Below are 7,042 nucleotides of genomic sequence, written 5' to 3' on the forward strand. Positions count from 1 at the left end.
CGTAGTAATAGTTGGATTTGTACGTGGACCGGGTTATTGGAGCCAAACAGTCCTCAATTATATTGAGACCAAACGAATCCTGCCCCTCTGCTGCATCTTTTGGCTATTCGAAACGTGGGCAAAATCAGAAAAGTCTATTAATTGGATAACTTATTATAATTTTTCTTTCCTTTTTAAAAACTAATAGGATATTCAGTGAATGCACCGAGCAAGACGTTCACCACCTTTTGTACGTTCACCACTTGTAACTCGATCAAGACATTTAACAAATATAACCGCCGTTGATTTCTCTTTAGAATCGTCATCCAGTAGACCAAGTACTTCAGTTCAAATTTTCGATAATCCATTTTTTGAACCCAACCTCACAATTGAGAATCCGGAGATTGCTGAGGAAGAAACCATTAAATCAGAAACCTCTAGTGATTCGGATACAACACTTCCAATCATGGAAAATCTAGAACCTCTAAGTATGGAAGACCGAATGAGAGCCAAACGCACCGGCCAAGGTCATGCAATTACTCAACCAAACATTAATGCACCAGATTATGAAATCAAAGGACAAATTCTACACATGGTAACTAATCAGTGCCAATATAGTGGTGCGCCGAAGGAAGATCCAAACGAACATCTTCGTACGTTTAATAGGATCTGTACACTATTCAAAATCCGAGAAGTTGAAGACGAACAAATCTATCTCATGTTATTTCCCTGGACTTTAAAGGGAGAAGCCAAAGATTGGATGGAATCGTTACCTGAAGGGGCGATTACTACATGGGATGATTTAGTTGAAAAATTTCTTAAACAATTCTTTCCAGCATCTAAAGCCGTAAGACTTCAAGGAGAAATTGTTACGTTCGCGCAAAAGCCAAATGAAACATTATATGAGGCATGGACAAGATTCGGAAGGATGTTGAGAGGATGTCCTCAACATGGTTTAGACACTTATCAAATAGTACAAATATTTTACCAAGGTGTCAATGTTGCTACACGAAAAGACATCGACATAACAGCTGGTGGTTCCATTATGAAGAAAACCGCAACCGAAGCTTACAAAATTATTGATAACACTGCTTCTCACTCACATGAGTGGCACCAAGAAAAAGATATTTTTCGTTCATCTAAAGTGGCTAGAGCCGATTCTAGCCATGACTTTGATTCCGTTTCTGCAAAAATAGATGCTTTCGAAAGAAGAATGGAAAAGATGAATAAAGATATTCACGCAATACGAATCAGTTGTGAGCAATGTGGTAGACCACACTTATTGAAAGATTGTCACATTGAACCGACCATGGAACAACGAGAGAATGTTTCCTACATGAACCAAAGGCCGGGAAATAATTATCAAAATAATTATCAACCGCCAAAGCTAAACTTCAATCGAAATCAAAACATTCTTTACAATCCAAATGGACCAAACAACAACTCGTATAACCAACAAGGTCCGAATAACCAACCAACTCAAAACAACACTTTCAATCAACAAAGACCTAGCTTGTATAAACCACCACAACAAACCGAAGAGAAAAATCCAAATCTAGAAGAAATGATGGCAAAGCTAGTTGAATCTCAAACACAATTTATTACATCTCAAACCCAAACAAATGATAGGTTTGATCAGTCATTAAGAACTCAACAAGCTTCCATTTTGAATCTAGAAAAACACGTAGGTACTCTTGCTAGCATGATAAGTGAGAGGGAACAAGGAAAGCTACCGAGTAATACTGAAGTAAATCTTCGAAATGAGAATGTTAATATGGTTTCAACAGACTCTGAAAAACCAGCTCCAGAAGATGGGAAGGTTTTAAATGTTAGTAACAATGAAGAAGTTACACCACCACCACCACCACCCAAGTATGTAAAGCCAGTGGTGGCACCATATAAACCACCCATCCCGTTTCCAAGAAAAGGAGTTGAGTATGAGCAAGTAATAAGTAATAAAGTTTGTGATACCTCTGGAAAGAAGAAGAAGAAGAAAAAAAAAGTGCAAGAAACAAAAACAGTAGAAGTAAACCCGGTGAAGACAGTTCCACCAAATCCTCCACCTAGGGTAGGTGATCCGGGTGAATTTATTGTTCCTTGTCTACTTAGTGACTGTGTCATGTATGATGCACTAGCAGATTTAGGTTCAAGTGTGAGTGTTATGCCTCTTTTATTATATAAGAGATTAGGTGTAGGTGAGTTAACTCCAACAGATATGAGTGTTCGACTCTTTGATCAAACCATTAAGCACCCAGTTGGAATTGCTGACAATCTACCCATTCAAGTAGGCAATTTAACCTTTCTAGTCGAATTCATTGTCATTGCCATAGAAGAGGACCCAAACATTCCTCTAATTTTAGGTTGACCATTCTTAGCGTCCACCGGGGCGTTCTTTGATGTAAGAAACGGTAGAATGACACTTAGTAGTGGTGACAAATCAATCACCTTTATGATTCGAAAGTCTAAATCTCCACCAACCAAAACCGTTGAACCAATAAAAACGATTGGTAAGAACCATGTTGTTTTACCAACTCCAACGGTAGTGCTTAACAATAATAAAACGCCTAAGTGTGGGGAAGATGAAGTAACACCTAATGATGACATGATAACAAAGAACCCCGTTGTTGATACGAAATTAGATAATCCCGTTATTAATAGTTCAATGAAGAAACTTATTAAACGGATTCGCGATGCTAGAACCAAGGGGAACTTTAAGTTATGTAACCGATTAGTATCCAATCTTTCGCCTAAAGAAAAGGCGAAGCTAGTTGAAATTGTGGATATAACACATGAATCCGATCAATGGCTTAAAGAAAAAGTCACGGATATGCAAGTTGATTATGGACCAAGAGAAATTGACGATGAAGCTAATCACAATTTCGACACCACAGCTACCTAAGTGTGGGGAGATTCAAATGTTCTAAAAAGAAAATGCTGTCTAGAATTAGTTGTTCTGTTCTCGTGTAGTTCCGAGAATGGAATCCGATTGGTCTTTTCCGCTAGCAGACACTAAAGAACTAGTTTTCTTCCCCCATTCTGAATTTTTTTTTGTTTTGTAGGTTTTATATTAAATTAATATGCTTTTTAAAATTTATGTTTTGTGTGTTTTTTTTAAAAAACAAAAATGTACTTTATTTCATTAAGTTAAAAAAATGATTTCTAAAATTCGTCGTGAGTTGAAGATTAGGTCGTTGAACCAAAATTGCTTTACCCGAGGGCGGGACGAAAAATTTTGTTATCATTATTTTTAATTTTATTGATTTAAAGTATGCCAAAAAATACTATGTTTTATAAATTTTTGAACGTGGGGTTATATACCAAACTTCAAAAATATGTATATATGTTTGTATTTTATGTTATGTACAAAACAGGGTAAAACAGCGCACTTTCAAAGACTAGCATTAAGTTCAGCAAAAGCTAATAAGTTTGACGACAATATCAAATGTGAAATAACAACAATATGTTTGCAAACTCGGTATTTTTAATCACTTTTCTACGCTAATCACCCTCATGAATTTATAATTGTAGTCTGATTTCATGCAAATGAGGGCATTGCATGATCTCAAGTGTGGGGAAGGGTTATAAATTCTCTCGGGTTTACACTTGGTTTATTTGCCAAATTTTGTAAAAATTTGAAAAATTTTCAACTAAACGAATTCAAAATCATGTTTATACATATTTATGAACGATGAAAACTAGGTGTTAATATCGAAATTATCGTTACCTCGAAAAGGACATAAATTGAGAAACAACCCAAAACGCTTAAATTCATTTAAAATGGAATTGAAGAGAATAAAAAGGCAAAGAAAGAAACTAAGTGTGGGGAGAATGTACCAAGTTATTTAATTAAAAAACTATATATCACATGTTTCTGTAAAGTTATTGCAGGTGCTTTTGTTTTGGACGATACTAATCAGTTTTACCCGATTTATTATAATACTTTTGAAAGAAAAGATGGATCTACACGATGAATCAATTTCATCATTAAAAGGAAGTAAAGTCTTCCGAAAAAGACACGCGCTTCTTGATTTAGGTCATGAAGTTGTCATCCAGACCAGCTGTAGGTTGACGAAAAATCTAGAAAAGTCATCTCTAAAATCAGCAGGAAATCCACGGACCTCAGCATCAAACAGGGTCGCCAAGTGGTCAGATTTATCCTAACCATGAGAAGGATTTATCTCGTACAATGGGGAGGCACCGTGAAAATTAGCTTGATAAGACTAATGAATCAGATCCCCAGAAAAAGGATAATCTCCTTAAAGATTAAAAATCAGCTTTTAAGACTGATATTAGTCAATCCTTGAGATTGATCTTAAAGATTGAGAATTCAAACTCATGGAATTCAATGATATCTAAACTCGAGCTTGAACGAGAAAATATTTTGATCAAAACTACAAACTGATTTGTTTTCTGAAAACCCATTTTCAATGCGTTCATTACCATTGAACGTAAAATCCTAGGAATTCACCTGGAATTCATTAGGTCACCTGAACCAAATCGGGTGTCAACCGTAAGAACGGTGGTTGCATAGCATGGTCGGAGACAGGACCTTGTGCCAGACCGAAAAATCATAGGATGATCTTTACTATTGCTCCTACCAAGGATAGTACTAGCATCCGACACGTAATTAGACCATGAACAAATGCATGTCATGAGACATTGCCTTAACAGTTTCTTGTTCATCGCTTTCCTTAACAACCGGACGGTAGTTTACCGAAAGGTAATATACGGAACAAGTAAACTGGATGTGTGCTATTCGATACCGGGATAGCAGTAGATTACACGAGCCTAAAAGTTTTAGCCAAAATATTGATCCACAAATATATTTTGCAACACCAATGATGGATCAAATCAGAAAACTTGTCTAGGGTAAAATCTAGCTTGAATTTTCAAAAGATCAAATGTTTTCATAAAGATCCAATTTCCTTAAAGGATCTAAATTTTTATAGTCATGTGGGACTGTAAACCACCTTTCAAATGTGCACTTTGCTTTGGAAACCGAAAGTAAATCGGCTATTTGATTGCCAGTGTCGTTGACCTAAACCCGAGGCAACTTTAAAAGACACACCCACCTTTAACCACATCGTTACTACCATTGTTTATACCGCCGTATTGAAGTCACTGATGTACAAAGTGTGAAGAATAAAGAAGTTATTCAAGTGTTTTTCAAGACTATATTGCTTGAGGACAAGCAACGCTTAAGTGTGGAAATATTGATAAGGCTAAAAATGAACACATATTTCATTGCATTATCCCCCAAGAAAGACAAGATTTTAGTTGCAATTGTTCCATTTTCAAGTAATATTCGTTTATATTAAATAAGTGCGAAGACAAAAGGCGAAAACGACGAATTGAAGACACAAAGGTCCAAAAAGCTCGGAAGTACAAGATACAATCAAAAAGGTTCAAATTATTGATGAAGAACGTCTAAAAATGACAAGAGTACAAGTTACAAAACGCAAAGTACACGATATAAAATTGTACGAAAGGACGTTCGAAAATCCGGAACCAGGACATGAGTCAACTCTCAACGCTCGACGCAACGGTGTAAAAATTATGAGTCAACTATGCACAAGAATAAAATATAATATTTAAATAATTCATAATAAGAATAATATTAAATAATAAAAAGTTGTTAATTGAGCATAGTTCAGGGGTCGTAAATGAAAATTTCAATTCTAATTTCGCCTATAAAAGGCTATGTAATCGATACATTAAGGAGCGGATCAAAAAATCTATATATCCTTTTATCCCTCTTTCTACCGATCCAATATCAAATATCAATATCTATATCTAAAAATCTCTATCATAATGTTAATGTAATAAGATATAACAATAATCTTAATTTTAATTTTAAATTATGATAATAATAAGATTTATGATAGAGATCGTTTGAGTGTGTAAGTCGAAATTCTGTCCGTGTAACGCTACGCTATTTTTAATCATTGTAAGTTATGTTCAACCTTTTTACATTAATGTCTCGTAGCTAAGTTATTATTATGCTTATTTAAAACGAAGTAATCATGATGTTGGGCTAATTACTAAAATTGGGTAATTGGGCTTTGTACCATAATTGGGGTTTGGACAAAAGAACGACACTTGTGGAAATTAGACTATGGGCTATTAATGGGCTTTATATTTGTTTAACTAAATGATAGTTTGTTAATGTTAATATAAAGATTTACAATTGGGCGTCCCTATAAATTACCATATACACTCAATCGAACACGATGGGCGGGGTATTTATATGTACGAATAATCGTTCATTTAACCGGACACGGGAATGGATTAATAGCCACTAGAATAATTAAAACAGGGGTGAAATTATGTACAGGGACACTTGGTATAATTGATAACAAAATATTAAAACCTTGGGTTACACTCAGTTGACATCCTGGTGTAATTATTAAACAAAGTATTAAAATCTTGTTACAGTTTAAGTCCCCAATTAGTGGAAAATTTAACTTCGGGTATAAGGATAATTTGACGAGGACACTCGCACTTTATATTTATGACTGATGGACTGTTATGGACAAAAAACCAGACGGACATATTAAATAATCCAGGACAAAGGACAATTAACCCATGGGCATAAAACTAAAATCAACACGTCAAACATCATGATTACGGAAGTTTAAATAAGCATAATTCTTTTATTTCATATTTAATTTCCTTTATTTTATATTTAATTGCACTTCTAATTATCGCATTTTTATTGTTATTGTATTTAATTGCACTTTTAATTATCGTACTTTTTAATTATCGCAAGTTTATTTTATCGCACTTTTATTATTCGCAATTTCATTATCGTTATTTACTTTATGCTTTAATTTAAAAGTCTTGTATTTATTTGGTTTTAACTGCAACTAAAGTTTTAAAATCGACAAACCGTTCATTAAACAGTAAAAACCCCCCTTTATAATAATAATATTACTTATATATATATATATATATTTGTATTTTTACAATTATTGTGTGTAAAAAAATATAGTGTTATACTTCACGAGCTCCCTGTGGAACGAACCGGACTTACTAAAAACTATACTATAATACGATTAGGTAC

General features: G+C 34.4%; 1 non-coding gene across 1 annotated transcript; it reads right to left on the reverse strand.

Moving 5' to 3' along the window:
- Positions 1-829: 829 nt before the first annotated feature.
- Positions 830-936, reverse strand: LOC139845890 (small nucleolar RNA R71). Its single transcript, XR_011758644.1, has one exon. It is a non-coding gene; the product is annotated as a small nucleolar RNA R71 (small nucleolar RNA).
- Between the last annotated feature and the right edge of the window lie 6,106 nt (positions 937-7,042).

Source organism: Rutidosis leptorrhynchoides, chromosome 4, assembly GCF_046630445.1.
Source record: "Rutidosis leptorrhynchoides isolate AG116_Rl617_1_P2 chromosome 4, CSIRO_AGI_Rlap_v1, whole genome shotgun sequence".
Taxonomy (NCBI): Eukaryota; Viridiplantae; Streptophyta; class Magnoliopsida; order Asterales; family Asteraceae; genus Rutidosis; species Rutidosis leptorrhynchoides.